The following is an 18,617-nucleotide window of genomic DNA, read 5'->3' as shown; positions in this document are numbered from 1 at the left end:
AGAATTTTTTTCTATCAGAAAGTGGGTAACAAATCATGAGTCCTGTGAAATCATGATTAGTCATTATACTGATCAGAATTCTCAAGTCTTTCAAAGCTATGTTTTCACATTATTGTTTTCCTGGTTCTGTTCACTTCCTTCTACATCTGTTTATACAAATCCACTCAGGTTTCTTGGAAAGTATTCCTTTTATTATTTCTATTTTTAAAAAAATCAACTTTATTTTATTTTCAGCTTTGAATTATCTCTCTTCCATCTCTCCTCTGCTGTCAATAAAGTAAGACAAACAAAACCTGTTATAAACAAAAAATGCATGTAATAAGAAGTTACATATTATTGTATATTATACACATCATATATAGCACATATAACATATTATATATGATATAAAATAGACACACAATATAAGCATATATAATTAAGCAAAACAAATCCAAGTATTATCTATGGCTAAATATGCCTGTATTTTTACATATATACATATATTTACATATTGTTCTGTATATATATTTGTCTGTTTGTATATGTATATATGTCTAGATTTCCTGTTCCAGTTATTCTACTGCAGGCTTCAGATTGGTCTGGAGGCTGTAAATAAGACTGCTCCATATCCACTGTTTGAGCCACGTAGTTTCTGCTTGTTTTTGAATTGGTTCCTTGTTTGGTTCACAGCCTAACCCGCATTACTACCCTCCACTTGTCATCCCTTCCAATTCCCCCGTGACTGTTTTTCTTCTGGGAATACTACCCCTAAGCATTGGTTGCTTCTTTAGTCAATCCTGTATTTGGCTAATGAGCAACAGAATGACCAGTTTTCATTTGTTCCTATATCCTGTAAAAATGTAGTCTCCCTATGATGGATCTGGGATTTCTTCATGCCTTGATGCAGTCACAACTTGTGTTGGAGTGCTTTCTATAACCTTTCCTGGCCAGACCCAAGCCCTAGTGTCCACAGACTTCTCTGTCTGTCTTCATTTGCTGATCTGAGTTGGACAAATGACTCTTAAGTGATTTTTTTCCTACAGTTTCCCTATTAAGATTCAGTTAATTGCATTTTCTAGATCTGTTTGAAGATGTTAAGGATGGAGAGAGCTTGCTTTACTTATTGCTTCTTTGCCATCTTGGCTCTGACTTGAAGAAATCTATTTAAAAGAAAGCTATTATCTCCTTGCTTCAAACTATTATTGTGAAAAAGACACTAACAATTTTATGGTATTTGGTTACAATAAGACAAAAATAAATGCAAATTATATCTGTTTAACTTTTATTTTAGGTCAAATGTTGGGATGCTGGTCATCCACCAGAAGCATAATTATGTATCAGATAACTGTCTAAGTTAAACAGATTATAGTTATATCATAATCTTTGGCATAGACATAAAGATTGAACTTGGTGTTGGTTAAACCAACAAAACCAACAGAGAACTTTGTATTATGGATATATAGGGTGTTCAGGGCATCAAACCTAGAAAGTCAGTAAGATAGAATGCTGGGTCTTGAATTAGGAAGATCAGAATTTAAATCCAGTTTCAGGTATATTTTAGGTGTATGACTCTGGATAAACCACTTAATCTCTTTTTACCTCTGTTTCTTCAATTCTAAAATGGGGATAACAGTAGTACCTCAGTACTCATACTGAGTAGTAGTATCACAGGGTTGTTAGAGAATCAAATAGGCAATGTCTGGCATATAATAGGTACTATGTAAATGTTTATTCTCTTACCTTTCCATTATAGAGCTCAGCAAATATCTGTCCTGCTTCAGATCAGTATTACCCATCAAAATCAGAAACTTATTGAAGAAACTTAGAATAAGAAACTAATTTTTTATATATAAAATAATTAGTTTGTTTAGTCAGGCTATTTTAGGGCATTTGAACATTTGACTAATGGGTTTTAAGGTAACCTGTTTGTCAGAAAGTTGGCCAAGGAGATCCTCTTCATTTAGATTTAATTGTACATTTCCCACAATAGACTATGGACACATACACTGGAACCTTATTAAGAGGACAATTCTTGATTGATTTCTAGTGCCAAGGATTGTCAACACAGTGATTGACTGGATGATATCCAGGAAGATGAAATCTTGCTATAGAAGTTTCTTCTTTGTATCAGCCCATTAAAAGTGAACAGGAGTGTTCTCTTAATAGTTTTTCTTTTTTTTTTGTCTTTTCCTTGTTCAAAAGAATATGGCACAGCAGAGGAGAGTTCTTTCTTCTGTGGGGAGAATCTTCCATCCCCCATTGAACCATTAGTATAGCCTTGGAGCAAAGAGACGTGGCAGTTACATCTGCTTACCCACAATTTTCTGAGCACTGTTCAAGGTAAATATTGAAGACATTTAGGAAACCCATGGGAAAAATGGAGGTTCAACATCCTAAGGACCCTTCAAAGTATTCAAAGCTTTCCGTTAGCTAAAGGTAGGTGTGGGGGAAAATGAGATCTTGCTAAGGCTGACCTGAGGGCTTTACTTCCCTGTTAGGTGATTCCTCTTCAGAGGTCAACTGTAAAACCACACTTGATCCATTTTTCTGGAATTCTATCTCTTCTCAGCTTGCTGGATAATTTATTGATGATTCCTAAGAAATGATCTAATTTCATTTAAATTCATATCCATTATCATTCTAGTTCAAAGGGCTTTTGTCATTTAGTATAAGGCCCATGAGTTATTGACATTAAGATATGTTCTCATCTAGTTAAGCTATCTAGAGGAGCAGTAAGAAGTAACTGTATCTTAGTACAGTTTTGGGAGACAAGGAAATTGGATCTTGCTACTTCCCAGTAATATGGTAAGTAATTTGTATAGTACAGGTGGAGAAGAAAGAGATGTTGCTTGTTCAGTAGCTCCAAAATATGACTATATACCAGGGGAAATTTATGGATTGTTTTATATTCGAGTTTTCTGAATGCCTTATGTGCTTTCTATGTCATTTTATTAACTCCTGGGGATCCTCAGCATCTTATTTATTTTCTGTAGGGCAAAGTAAAGATTACCCTACCCAGTTTGCATTTATACCCTGAAACCTTTCTAAAATAGCATGTTATCTCTTTTACCTAAAATCAGGAAATCCTAGACACAAGAAATCCCTAAGTTATATTGGGAGAGTTTCTGGAATAAACTCAAGGGAGAGGCAATGAGTCTTTGACACTCTCCATTCTATCCCTCTACCCTCCTCACTCCCCCCCACACACAGGAGAAAAGGAACCTTTGATTAGTCCCCAAAGAATCGGATTTGTTCTCTATGATGTTAGAGTCTTTGAGAGCCCTGGGCCCTAGTTTATATATGCTTTTCCAAAGGTGACAGTGATGCTAGATGAGGGAGGAATTAAGAAAGTCTAAAAGTGGTAGAAGCAAAGGTGATCAACTAATGAATTAGAGTTCAGTAGCTCCTCCTTAACCCTTAAGACATTCCAAGAAAAGTCACCAATCCCAGAAGTTCTATTCCCCTAAAGCTCTACTTTAAGAGAATTAGCTCAGCCTGCTGACTGGAGATAATCTAAACCTTGTATTACATACTGAAAGTCTTCAAGTAAAGGCTAGACTAATCCTTTTTGGAAATCTTGTAGACAGAATTCATGCTTCAGATATGGGTTGAACAGATGTGCTCTGAGATCACTTCCAATTCTGATAGTCTATTTTTATATGGTTCTACTTCATCAACAAGGAGGAAAACCTCACTATGATCTTGCTGTGATCAACAGCAGGGCTCCATAAGCTGCTGTATACCAGATGCTATATTTGTTAAATCATGGATCTGTTGAACAAATGGCTGTAATTGTGTTCCAATTCCCATCCAAAGATGGTTTTTCCCCCCAATTTGAAGATTTATTGAGGTGACTCAAGTAGATAAAGTTGATTGTTAAAATTTCAATATGAACATTTATATTTTGAAAATCAGCAAATACTAAAAATCAGGGTCTAGCTTGTTATTTTGCCGATTATCTAGAGTTAAGAAAATGTTAATAGTGCAGATTATAATTAAATTATGTATGCATAATCACTGCAAGAAAAAGTTCAAAATGGGGTAACAGTTGGATACAACCGAAATGACTCAACAACAATAGCAACAAGCACCATATAATTTTTTCTCCAGAGAGCTGATTGTTAAACACTTACCAACACATCTCTGTACACTCCACATCAAATTGTCCCCAAAATTTTACAGTAGTTTTATTAATATATCATAGTTAACCTCAATGAAAACATAAATCTAATTGTAACATTCTTTGGATACTTATCAAAGTCATAACATTTGTAAAAGTTATAATATTTAGAATATAGTTCCTATAGAACTGTCTCCTCTTCCTTCTCATTGTTTCACCTAATATCTTATTTTATTAAAACCAAATAAAGATGTTAGCTAGGGGCTGCCTATAGAGGATAGGTTGAAACATATCTGTAAAATCATAAGAACTTCTCTACTTAAAAGAGACCCAACTTCACTTTCAATATTTAGGGTAATTATACATCTAGTTGTATGGAATTCAGATGTATTCCTACTCAGCGTGGTTTATTATTGATTTCAACTCAAACTTTTTTTTAAACCCAACTATTTACAAAGGATTGTTCTGGGGACTATGGTTATAAAGAAAAAACTAAACTGTTTCTTCCTTCAAGAAGCTCATTTTCTATTGTGGGGATACAACTTGTATACAAGTAAGTGAATACAAAGTATTTGTAGCATATTTTTCAGGCTCAGTTTCTCACTTTATATTGTCACTGGCACATTCAGTCCCCAGAGGGTTCACTGTTAATTTCCCCAGAGCTCTAGAGCTAATCCTATGAGTGGCTATAATCCCAAATGCTAACCTTTGTGCTACGTGCTTCCCTTTAATCAGAGAGTAGACTCAATGCCAAGGAAAGCAGTTACAAAACATTTCCCTCAAATATTAGGAAAAGTCTCTTCTATAAACCCAAAGTCCAGGTGGGTAATAGTACTATAGAGCCTCAATATTCTCTGTCTTTCCAGAGGATCCAGACAAAGTGCACTCTGAGTAGCTCCACTACCCATCTGGGCTGGCTCTTTCCAGGACTGATTCTTTACATGACAAAGTGATTTCGCTGTCCTGACATTTCAGCTGAGTGGGTCTATTTGCTGTCCTTTGGGCTTGATCTTTAATGAGCAGCTGAATTCTCTCCATCCACCCACCCATCTTTTGCCACTGGCCATGCAATGTGGTACTGTGCTTTTCTAAGCTGGTGTGTGTACCATATTCTTTTCAGTTGGTCTGCTCTAAACTTTTTTAGCCAGTGTAATGACTGCTAGCTAAGAACAGCAAAAACTTCTCTTTGATTCCTTCTGATCATCAGTTCCAATGCTGTTTGTTACATCCATGCAATAGATGAGAGAAGGCTTGCCTTTTTTTAAAAGCAGTTTCTCTCTTAATCCAAAGATCTTTCCCTTCTTATATCACTTCCTTAGAATGATTAATTTCAATTCAGTCATTTGTACCTCCCACACTCTTTTGGGAATCTTATATAAATGAATGACTAGGAGTAAAGGTATGAATAAAGGGAATGGCCTCTTTATATGCAAAGAATTCATAAATGGCATTCTTTCTAGAATGGGAACTGTATATTTTGTATCTAAAGGCTTTCCCTATTGCCTTTCAATATCTCTGCCTTTGAACCTTTGTGGACCTGCTGCTTATACTACTTTCACTGGGACAACACCCCTCCCCACCAATTTGTGTATTATATATCGATATCTATCAGGATATCTGTGTATCTATCTATCTATCTATCTGTCTGTCTGTCTGTCTATCTATCTAGGAAGATAGATATAGATTTCTCTATATCTGTCTATCTATCCAGGAAGATAGATATAGATCTCTCCCTGTATCTATCTAATCCATCCATCTATCTATCTATCTGTTTGTCTATCTATCTATCTAGGAAGATAGATATAGATTTCTCTATATCTATCTATTCTATCTATCTGTCTGTCTATCTATCTAGGAAGATAGATATAGATCTCTCTCTGTATCTATCTAATCTATTTATCTAACCTATCTATCTATCTAGGAAGATAGATATAGATCTCTCTCTGTATCTATCTAATCTATTTATCTATCTAACCTATTTATCTAGGAAGATAGGTATAGATCTCTCTATCTATCTATCTAATCTATCTATCTATCTGTCTGTCTATCTAGGAAGATAGATATAGATCTCTCTCTGTATCTATCTAATCTATCTATCTATCCGTCTATTTATCTCAACACACTCACACACTTCTTCCTTACTGCTGCTTTATAGAAACCCTAGCTTTATTCAAAGCACAGCTTAGGTGCTGTGTGTATATAAACACATGTACATACATATATACACACACACATATAAAGAAATACAAAGTATTGTCAAGAGAGCAAGGATGATGATAACTAGGGTGTCAGGATGGTGATTAGGAAAGTCCTTGATATATAAAGTAGCACCTGAGCTGTATTTTGAATGAAGCTAGGGATTCTACCAAGTGGAGATAAGACAGAAGTACATTTCATCCTGCCACAAATCATTATTATCCCCTAGCGCTGGGCTGCAAACACTGAAAGGATGGCAGGTGTAGCAGGGCTCAGTGGGGTAGTTTATCTAGGTCTCCATTGCTCCTTACCTCCTCTTTGTCCTCCTCCCCCTTCCTGCCAACCTACCTCATTCTGCATAGGCATTTCACTCACACTGTCACACAGTTATTTTTGTAGAAGCTTTGTAGAGCAGATGTCCCCGAGTGAGCACCCTACTTCTCTCTTCTGTATCGTTTTTTGACACAAACAGCCAATTACATTGCTGATGTCCTTTTATATTAAGGGAAGTGGGAGCAGGAGGAAGGCTAGAGAGGTAGGTAAGCTGAATCCTATCAAAATCTTTGTTGCACAGCTTTTCAAGCAATGGCATTTTAGCCTTCTCAACTATGGACAACCACCCTTTCTTATCTTCCCCACTCCTTTAATCTCTCTCTTTGCCACTCCCAAACTTGTGTCTGCCAGCTGGTGGCTAGACACTTGAACAGACTTCACCAATTAGTGAAGTCACACTTATTGGCTGCAAGTTATTGTGCCTCAATCTCCAGCAGAGCCCCGTATGGCCAATGGGCAAAGGATGTCAAAGGAGATGTCAGAGAAGCACTAGAAAGCAACCCCGTCTTCTTCCATGAATAGCCAGTAACATCAGATTCATTCTGTCTTCTGAGAAGGAACATTTTTGGAAAGTTTTTCCAGGCTAAAGATGTAAGAACATTCCACTCTGACTTTTTTCTTTAACATAACTTTAATCCCAAGTCACTATGCATGATGTAGGGGAAATGCCAGTAAATTTTCCTAGTGAATATTAAAAGAAAATGTTCCCTGCTCCTCTTTGCCCTCCCAAACCTCCCCTGTTCTTCTCCCCTTTGTTGGACTCTGAATCATCACCATTTTATACCCAGTGGATTCAATAAAGATGAGAAAAGATGCTTTTTCTGACAAGGAAAGAGAATATATAGTAGGGAAGAGTGAAACCATTTCTTATCCAGACTTTTTTATCTCACTGTTTCATCATATTTTAAAATATACCTGCTCCTTTCTTGCTTTTATTCTATTTTATCTTTTTTTCAGCATTTCTCATATTACCCACTGTGGTGTTTCATTCCTATGTCCTCCTTCACAATCAAATCAGAAAAGAAAAAAAAAAAAGCTACTCTTTAAAAACAAAATATTTTGTTTGTTTTTGATGTTTCTTTCTGTTCAAAGGAATTTTTGTTTCAAAAGCCTCTTGGCTGAAATTTTTGTGGGAGTTACAGAGAAATTTTGCTCAGGTAAATTCAGCAGAAACAGATCCCTGGATAGAATGTAAATAACACCATTGAAAAACTAACAGTGATTGTAAATACATCACTCTTTTTTTGTGGGGAACACAAATTGGTCTTTCCTAATATTCTACTTTAAGGTCTATTCTTAGCATCAGTAATGAATGACTACATCATAAACTGTATTATGCAGGTCAAAGTCAGGAATATATCTCTTTAGGAAGGCAGTCAGTTTTAGAACTGATTTCATTTTCAGTAAAGAATAATAAATTTGTAAAATGAGCAAAATGGAGGATGATTTTCAAAGTTCATTCATTATTTTTGCTAATAGAATTTCAGGTAAAGAACATTTCTAAACAGTAAACATCCAACTATGTGTCAGTGATTGCTAATTTAAGGAGGAAGTAGAAGATTGTTGGAAACATTTTGAAGTAGGGCTCCTCAGTTCACAAATGTGTTCTGTTTATGATTGTGTGATTTTCTTTTTGATTGGGATCCATGATTACATGCTTGTTTGTTTTTTTTTTTTAACTTTTTGTGTCATGGACTTCTTTGCATTTTGGTAAAGCCTTTGGACCCCTTCTCACAAAAATTGTTTTAATGCATAAAATAATTTAGCATTTTATTTTCTCTCAATTACATGTAAAAACAAATTTAACATTCTTTTTTCAGTTTCTGAATTCCAAATTCCCTCCCTCTCTTTTCTTCCCCTCATTGGGAAAGCAAATAATTTGGCATAGGTTATACATGCGAAGTCATACAAAACATAACAATGCATAAAATATAATATATAGAGATTGTAAAGGAAATCAGTGCTATTGATATCAGTTAATAACATATTAAAAAACAAGCTCATGGAAGACATCTTAAAAAGAAGCTCCCTCTACCAATACTTTGGCAACTGTTCTGAAATTTGTCTTGAGAATTAATTGAGGCACTGAAGTTTAAATAATTTGCAAGCCAAACATTTTAAACCAAATCATCTTAACTCTGAGGCTACCCCTCATCTACTACATCATGGTATGTGTATATATTTTCATGTATGTGTAAATAAAATAGAAGCAATATAATGTGCATTTTATTCAGATGGTCTAATTTGGAATGAATAAAGTATTGTCCTTTATGTTGGCTGGACATACCATCTCAGACATATTAATGCTGTTTTTAACTTTTTAGTCTCTCATGATTTGTTCTTGAGGAAACCATGTTGACTCTTCATAATCGCTACTTTCTAGAAGTTTGGCAAACACCTCTTTGATGATCTCTTCTAAAATAATTATCAGATTATAAGTCAAGCTTGCAGTTTGACTTGTCTCATCTTATCTTTTTGGAAAGTTAGAGCAACATTTGCCCTTTTCTAATTGTTGGTATGTCTTTTTTTTTTTTCATCTTTCAAATATCATTGACTATCTTAGCCATCACATCTGCCCAGTCTCTCAAAACCTGAGGACATACTACTGGGCCAGATGATTTGAAATCATCAAGTTAAGTCTTCTCTTAGCATCTTCTTATTTATCTTAGGTACTGACTTCCTGTTATTCTTTTTTTGTTCTGTTATTTCCAGTTAAATTTTGCAGTAAAAATAGGAACAAGACAAACATCTCTGACTTTTTTCTGCTGTCAGTTATCATCCCATCTTCCCTAAGCAGAGGTCCTAGACCTGTTTTTGATCCTACTTTTTCTTCCAATATAGCTTACAAACAAATTTTTAAAAAAACCACCTATTTTGGGGGGCTTATTGTCTTTAGTTTCCTTTGCCAAGGAAATATCATTTTTTAACTCTTTCTCTTCTTATTCTGAATTTTAGCATTCATAGAACTTAGCCTAATGGCTAAAAGTATGCTTCAGCTTTTAGTAGACTAGTTTCTGAGGTAGGATAAAAGAGAGAAGCCTTTCTTATTGAATCAGCTCGGTGATAGAGTAGATGAAGTGCTGGGGCTATGAGTTAGGAAGACTTGAGTTCATAATACAGCCTCAGATGTTTCCTAGGTGTGTAACTCTGGACAAGCCACTTAACATTTTTCTGCTTTAGTTTCCTCTTCTATAAAGTGGGTATTGTAATAGCAGTAGCTCTCAGACTTATTATAACAATAAAATGAGATAATATTTGCAAAACAATTTGCAAACTTAAAAGTACTAAATTAATCTTAGCTATTATCATTCCTATTTAATAGATGTAAGGTTGGGCAATTTATATTGTATCTCTTCCCTTTTTTTCTTACCTCCACTCCTTACTGAACCTTAAGTCATCCAGATCTTCTGTGATGGTCTGGTGGAAAGAGCAAAATAGCTGCTTATGCCATTTGGATGATCTTAGAGTCACCAATTACTGTCCTTCTATGGAGAAAGGACCACCAGGTCTTAGCACTGACATGCCTTTATGTCCACCAGGACTTTCAGGGCATAAAAATTTTTTCTTCTTCCCTACAAGCAGTTTCTTCCATTACATTCAACACTAACTGGAATCCTCAACTTCAGAACTTTATTCACTTGGATGGACTGTCTCAACTGAACTCATTGAAAAAGGGGTTGGTATTTTCTGAGTTAGCTCAATGGCTGTGACTAATTGTGTTGGCCAGTCACATCAATTTCTTTTTTGACTTAAAAAAGAGATTCATACTTTGTAAAGACATTGTAAGGCATGAGCAATTTTATTCATGTGTCTAAAACTTTATCAATATCTTGATTGATTAATTATGGTGAAAGAGGAACCTTACCCATAAATATATACATAATATACATTTTTACATATATGTATATAATTTATATTCAAATTCATTTTCTCCCTTGAGAGGGACACATCTCCAGTAGGATATAGCTAGAATAATTGTATTGGCAACTCAAATTTCATGTGTAAAAAAATGGAACTTATAATTTTTCACACAAGACCTACATCTCCTCCTAGTTATTCTTTCTATTGATGGCACCATCTTCTTATCAGTCATAACTACAGTGATATCACTTTTGATTTGATTTATTTTCTCTATCTGATCTATATCCTCATCAAACTCATTCAGTCTTTAAGATCTTGCCTTATTATTTCCATAATATTACTTGCTTCTACCCCTGCTAATATTTCATAGTTTAGAATCTTACTGCTTCTCTTGCTGTATAATGTAACAGATTCTTAACTAATCTCTCATCCTTCAGTTGGTCTCATCTTTAATTCAATCATTTATTCATTCAAGAAGTATTTTTAAAACACTTACTGTGGGTGAGAAACTGAGTTAGATGTTGGAGTTACAAAGGCAGAAATAAAATAATTCCTGTCCACAAAGTCATATCCCATCATTTTTTGTTGTTGTTGTTGTTGAGAAAAAGAAAACAAACAAGTAGTACAAAGTATTTTCCAGAGGAAGAAGGAAAGCATTAGCAGCTGGGGAAATCAGGATAAGCCTATGTATGAGGTAGTATTTGAATTAAGGAAGTTAATGATTCTAGGATGCAGAGGGCAGGAGGAAGGCCTGGGATCTATTTAAGGCATGGAAATGAGATAGAATGTCATGAATGGGAAATATAATGGCCAATGTGAAAGGATTGTAAAAATGTGGAGAGAAATATACAATAAGCCTAGAAAAGTAGGCAAGAGTCAGATGGTGAATGGTTTTAAATGCCAAGCAGACAGGCTTGTATTTTATCCTAGAAGCAAAAAGAATCCCATGGAGCATCTTAAAAAGGGAAATGACATGTCCCATATCCATTTTAGGAATATGGCAGCTATTTGGAAAATAGACTGAAAACGAAAGAAACTTGAGACAGGGAAACCAATTAAGAGAGGATTGCAAGAGTTTAGGTGAAAGGGGATGAGAAACTGAATTGAGATGTGGAACATTTAGTGGTGAGGTGATTTATGGAAAGATATTGTAAAGGCTAAATCAACAGGACTTAGCAACTTTTTGAATATGGAGGATGAGAGAAAAGGATGAGTAAGGATCATTCTGTCAATCAGCACGTATTTACTAAATGTCTGCTATGGCAGGGTATTTTAGATGCTAAAGATAAAAATACAAGAGTGATAAAGTCTTTGCTTTCTAAGAGCCTAGATCTTCTAAAAGATGACTCCAAGTTGTGAGTCTGGATGACTGGAAGAAACAGAAATGGGAGATTGAGAAGAAGATAGGATTTGGGATGAAAAATAATGAATTTTATACTAGACATATTGAATTTGAATTGTCTATAAAATATTCACTTGCACAGCCCTGAAGTCAGTAGGACCTGAGTTCAAATCTGGTCTCAAACCTGTGTGACACTAGGCAAATCACTTACCTCCAATTGCCTCAGCAAAACAAACAAACAAACAAATAAATGAGTAAATAAATAAATAAATAAAATATTCACTTAAAGATATACAATAAGTAGTTCATGATCCAGGCCTAAAGTTTTGGAGAAACACTAGGGTAGAATAGTTAGATCTGAGAGTCATTTGCAGCCATGAACCCATGGGAGTTAAGGAAACCCTGGACAGAGCCTGAAGGCATATCCATGTATAAAGGATGGGACATGAATGATAATACAGAAAAAAAAAATCACTGAAATATGGCCAGATAAGTAGGAGAGGAATCTGGAGAGAGGATAATATCACAAAGATTAGTAAGGCAAATGTGTCTAGGAGTTGTCAAATACTGAGATATCAAGAAGAATGAGGACTTAAAAAAGGCCATTAGCCTTGGCAGATAAAAGATAACTGATAATCTTAAAGAAAGAAGTTTCATTTGAATGATGGGATCAGGAGCCATATTGAAAGGGGGTTGAAAAATGAGTGAGGTGAAATAGTAGAAGAGACAAGTAAAAACAACTTTTCTAGGACTCATATGAAGAGAAGTGAAGTCTAAGATAATACTTTGCAGAAATGATAGAATCACATAAAGGTGGGATTGGTTTTGTTTTTTGGATTTTTATTTTATTTTGTTTTGTTTTGTTTTTCCTTATAGGAGGAGATCTGTTCAGGTTTGTAAACAGTAGTGAAGGGGTAAGTGAATAACATATTGAAAATCAAGGAATGAGAGACTATAATCAAATAAATATGCTGAGGGGAAGAAAGCATTAGCAGGCACAAGTTGAGAAGTTAGTATTGGCAACTCTAAGACTAAAGCAGAGGAAGAGAGAGTGGAGGGTAATATTGAGAGAATTTGATGTACTAAAGTGGGGAGAAAAGGGAGTTTGATGACTTTATTTTTTTCTAGTGAAATATGAGGCAAGGCTATTGGCTGAGAGAGATTGGGATGGTACTGATGTACCTACACCATTATATGAGAAATCAGAAAGGGCTTTAGGAAAGAAATTTTGGAAGAGCCACTTTAGGAAGTGTGAGATAGAGATTTGATCAGAGAAGAACAAAAACATTGTTGTACAACAATGGGAGCTCATTTTTGGTTAAGTAAAATAAACTTGGAGTAGATAGTGAGCATGGTTGGTTGGGATCAGAGAAGTACAATGATGGGAGTAATGCAGATTTGAGCAGCTAACAGACAAAGGAAAAGGGACAAAGGATAGAAGAAAGCATCAAGTTCAGTGGATTGACTATAAGGACAAGATTTCAAAAAGAGGAAAATGCTATGTCTCTATTGCAAGGGTGACCTGAAATAGATCACTGCAATTTATCATTTTCTTTTATCTCCTCACAAAAAGAAATATCAGATGGGCTGGAAATGGGGGTAGAGTGGGACTTCATTGACGCAATAATCTTGTGAGGTAGGGATACCTGGGCCCAAAGCCACATTATATTTGTGGGAGGAAGAACTCTGGTTAGTACAATGACACCATAAAACAATGACTTTTGGGTGGAGTATTCATGGGAGACAAACTCATTTGCCAGCATTTAATGCAGGTTTCCAAGTTTCTTTTAGTGCTTCAAGAACAATCCTGCCCTGATGCTTTTTTACAGCAGCTTTTACTTATGTCCGTAATTCCATTCCCTAACTCCTGTCTAACTTTCTTGATTTACTGATTTCTGTGTATCCTTTGGCCTTGACCTTATCTTGGAATACAAGTTAAACTTTTCAATGATAGCCTGGACCATGGCCCTTTTCTCTCAGCATGATTTCCTTTAAATTCTACATACCTGTCTCCTGACTTTTCCAATCTTATTTATAATCTTCCTTCATTAACTCTATAACCCACATATACTGGCCATTTCTTAAAACATATTGTTCCATCTCCCTTTTCTGTACCTGCGAACTGTCTGTCCACGGTGTATGGAAACCTATCTCCTTCTCTTAGACTCCCTGGCAGCTGTGATTTCCCCTCTCAGGTGAATATGTCTCGATTCTATATGTATCTCATATATCCATTTATTTTCATGTTGTTTCCTCCACTAGAAGGTAGGTTCTTTGAGAAAAGGGTCTGTTTCATTTTTTTTTAATGTATATATCTGCCTGGAATATAGTAGGAACTCAATGTCTTTGTTGATGGATCAGTTGGGTTGATGGGTTCCCTGTAGGAACCAGAGACCTGACAAACAGAACAGGTATTTGCCTCAGACAAATCTTGGGTTCTGAAGTCTTGTTTGGGTTTGAATCTTGTTTCTGCTGTTAAAGTCACACACAGGAGGCAAGTCACTTTACAGCTCTATCTGGGTTGTTAAGGTGAGTCAGTAACCAAGAGATGGAAATGAGATGTCAAAACCAAGGAAGCAGACATAAAGAGAGGTACTAGCTGGGTGGAGATCTATACAGGTTAGCCAGAATGCAGAGAGAAAGACAACAGAGAATTTGAAAGGAAGCCTGTACTCAGAGAATCAGTATTCATTAGGAGTTCATAAAGTTTGGGACAGTCATTTAGAAGGGGATAAGCTGCCATGTGACAGCAGGTAACTTCATGGCTTCCTCCTGATGATGAGTCAACCACATCCACCCTTGTGTCTTAAAAGGAAATGGCTGATTGAGATCTAGGTATTGGACAACATTTCTCTTCTAGTATGAGACAAGCCATTCTATAGTTCTGGTATTTACTTTCTGCATGTGTGGAATGAGGAGTTAAGAACATAGATCTAGAATTGGGAGGAATCTTAGAAGTTATCTAGTCCCATGTACTATTTTACAGAAGGGGGAATGGAAGTCAAGAGAATTTAAATGATTAGACCAAGATCGTATGTTTCAGAGAAAAGATTAACCTTTGTCTTTTGATTCTAAAGACAACATATTTAGCATTGTAACCCATCTGGCTGTACTCTGGATTTCTCCATCATGCCCCCAGGAACATCACCACTCTGCAAGATACTATCAACCTTGGTATTCACATTTAGTTAGTACTTTCTGTCCCTCTGTTTGAAGGGAGGAATGAAGAACTTCCCTTGAAATCTCCATTTAAGGAGACCACTTGACTCTGCCATTTCATTTCCCATTTAGTTGTACTCCTTTAAACATTCCCATTTTGGTATCTCTTCTCTCTTCCCAATTTACTCCTTTGAGATTCCCTGTATGTGTTGTATTTGTCCATTAGAATGAATGGTAAGCCTCTTTTAGCAGACATTGTCTTTCTTTTTTATATTTGTATACTCAGCACATTTCTTGGCACATATTAGGGGCTTTATAAATGTTTTGGGTAATGAGGTGGTACAATGCACAGAGGACCAGGACTGGAGTCTTTTAATTAATAGCAGAAAAACTTTGTCTTAAAACTATTTTTTTAACATAATACTATTTTATTTTCCAATTATATGTAAAGATAGTTTTCAACATTCATTTTTGTAAGATTTTGAATTCCAAATTTTTTTTGCTCTCCTTTCTTTACCTCCCCCCCTTCCCAAGGTAGCAAGCAATCTGATATAGGTTATACATGTACAATCATTTTAAACATATTTCCACATTAGTCATATGAAAGAAAAACCAATAAAGGGAATAACCAAAGGAAAAAAAAAACAAACAAAAAAAGTGGAAATAGTCTGCTTTGACTGCATTCAGTCTTCATAATTCTTTCTCTGTGTTTTCCATCCCAAGTCTATTGGATTACTATATTGTTGAAAAGATCTAAGTCTATCATAGTTGATCATCAAACAGGCTTGCTGTTATTGTGTTCAATGTTCTCCTGGTTTTGCTCACTTCACTCAGCATCATTTCATTTAAGTCTTTCCCATGCTTTTCTGAAATAAATTTCCACATACTTCTTATAGAACAATAATAGTCTATTACATTCATAGATCATAACTTTTTCAGGCATTTTCCAATAGATGAGTATCCATTCAATTTCCAATTTCTTGCCACCCCAAAAAGAGCTACTACAAATATTTTTGCATATGTGGGTCCTTTCCCCTCTTTTATTATCTCTTTGGGATACAGACCCAGTAGTGATTCTGCCAGATCAAAGGCTATGTGTGCAATTTTATAGGGCCTTGGGGCATAGTTCCAAATTGCTCTCCAGAATTTGCCTTAAAACTTTTGAGTATATTCTAATAAGCAAAATCTGGGACCAGTTCACATGATTTCCTCCAATGAATACATCACAGAAGGCTACATCATACTTACACTGGCTCCCATAACCCTATGCACAAATAATACAAAATACACACTCAGTATTGGCTTCTTGTCTGTGTCTTCCTTTTTTCTCCTTCCCACCAATATAGAGGAGAAGTCTTCAAGACTCCAGCAAATTTCTTTTCTATGGAAAGAAAGCAGAGGGAATTACAACTATTGCACATAAGAGTGGAAAAGAATATATTTCCTCACACCATCAAAAATATAAAATTTTTCCTGGATCCCTAGTGTGGGCCCTGTATCTTTACCAACAAATCCACTCCAAATCCCTGTTGTGAATAAGTGGCCTGGAAGAAAATTCACTAGCATCCAGTGTTTTTCTCACTGCCTTAATGAGTAACCCTGACGGGTTAGTAATTAGCAGTGGCTGCTCTTGCTGATTGTCTAGCAGCTGCACTGAACTTCCTTCTCTGTGTCCTGTCCAGCAGAGGGGTGGACTATCCACATTAGGCAACTCTGATCATTCTTCTTTAGAGGAATCCCAATTGATTCATCCATGATTTGGACCCTGGAGGCTGCCCCTGGGGGTCCTCTAGTATCAGTTGTATTTCTTTTGTATGTCAGATTCTCCCATGTCTTTTCCTATGTTCTTCAAGACTCTTCCATAATAGGTCTTTGTCTTTATTCCTCTAATGATTAGAACAGACTGTTTTCTCACACTCCAGCGCAATGGGAAAATTGAGCCATCCTTCCATTGCTCAAGTTACTGCCTCAGGAATAAAGAAATATCAGCTTTATGTAGCTTCCAAAGTGCCTGATGTTCCCAAGGGTGTACCTTCGGTTCCTGGACAATCTGGCTCTTGTGGATGCCTATGTGTCTATTTATGTGTTTCACCATTTCACATAATTTTATGAGTGGGGCTACTCCCTTAAATACTGCAAATCTCAGTCCCCAGTGAGAGGATCTGGGTCTTCTTATGTCTCTTTCCTTTTAGACAGCAGACCCAAAATAGAACTGGACTTTTAAGAGGTTAGACAAATATGTGGATGAGTATACTTGATTTCCATTCTCAGTCTGATCACTAACCAGTTGTTTGATATTGAAAATAAACCAGAGTCTAAATGGGGCATCAAAGGTCCTGAATAGAATATACCCAGAAAAGAAGTATTAGTATGTTATTTCCTTATCATTGTTGTTCAGTTGTTTTTCAGTCATGTCTGACCCTTCATCGCCCTTTCTGGGATTTTCTTGGCAAAGATACTGGAGGGCTTGCCATTTCCTTTTCCATTTGATTTTACAGATGAAGAAACTGAGGTTAAGGTTAAGTGACTTGTCCGGGGTCATGTAACAAATGTCTGAGGCTGGATTTAAACTCAAGATGAGTCTTTGGTTCTGATTCCAGACTTGGCATTTTTTCCACTGTGCCAGTTAGCTGACTCTTCATTTTCAATAATAAAAGTTCCTCTTCCCTGTCATAGGAAAAATAAGCTATCTTTTTTCTCCTTAATTGTCGCCAAACAATTATGTTGTAGTTTACATTAGGAGTGAAAGAAGTGAAAGACTATGGAAGCCTATGGTTTCCTGATCTGGTGCAAGATATATTGATTTCAATTTTAATTATGCATCAGCTCAGAAGACAGGAGAGAGAGGCAGGATAACTTTTGTAATGTCCCTACTGTTGTTGGATTTTTCTGTGTAAAAGCCAATTAAATAAAAGTTATATCAAACTACAGCCAGTTTTTTATTCTTGCTCTAACATGTGGAAACCATTCCTAATAAATTGTGGCCTGGATGTTACTTTCACTGGTTGCAGAATAACCACTTTCTATCCTATTATCACCAAATCAAATTTTGAATGACCTTTAAAAAAGGGGGGGGGCAGATTTGTATCATTCATTTTTCTCTATCAATTTGCTGCTACAGATTAACAGAGAAAAAAGAGGACTCATTCACTCTATAGTACCATTATCTTGATGTTATTATGTAGTTTACCTTCTTGCCAGATTTTGCTTCCTAGTTATCAGTTATGAGCTCTTTTCAGCAGATAAGATAGTTCCAGTCAAACAAGTTTACATTAGCATGTTAACACTTCTCTTCTCTTTTTTTGGAAGAAAGGAATGTCTTCCTGGAGATGTGGGAAGGAAACCTGCTCTAATGAGATAATATTTGTAAAGGGCATAACACAGTGTCTAGCACATAGTTGACATTTAGTAAATGCTTATTTGCTTCACTCCTCCCCACTGATGTCATTAGTACATGAGAATTAACTTTTATAATTGATTGCTTAACAAAGAACCCATTGGGTTGTAGGAGAAAAACTCCCAAATTGTTCTTTTAAAAAAATTCTTTTTTTATTATGAATTTAACAATAATCAGTAAAAATTTCAATATTAAAGTTTAAAAAAGAATTTTTCATGAAAGTCTGA

This window comes from Sarcophilus harrisii, chromosome 4 (genome assembly GCF_902635505.1).
Source record: "Sarcophilus harrisii chromosome 4, mSarHar1.11, whole genome shotgun sequence".
In the NCBI taxonomy this organism is placed as follows: Eukaryota; Metazoa; Chordata; class Mammalia; order Dasyuromorphia; family Dasyuridae; genus Sarcophilus; species Sarcophilus harrisii.
Note: the sequence above shows the minus strand (reverse complement) of the source record.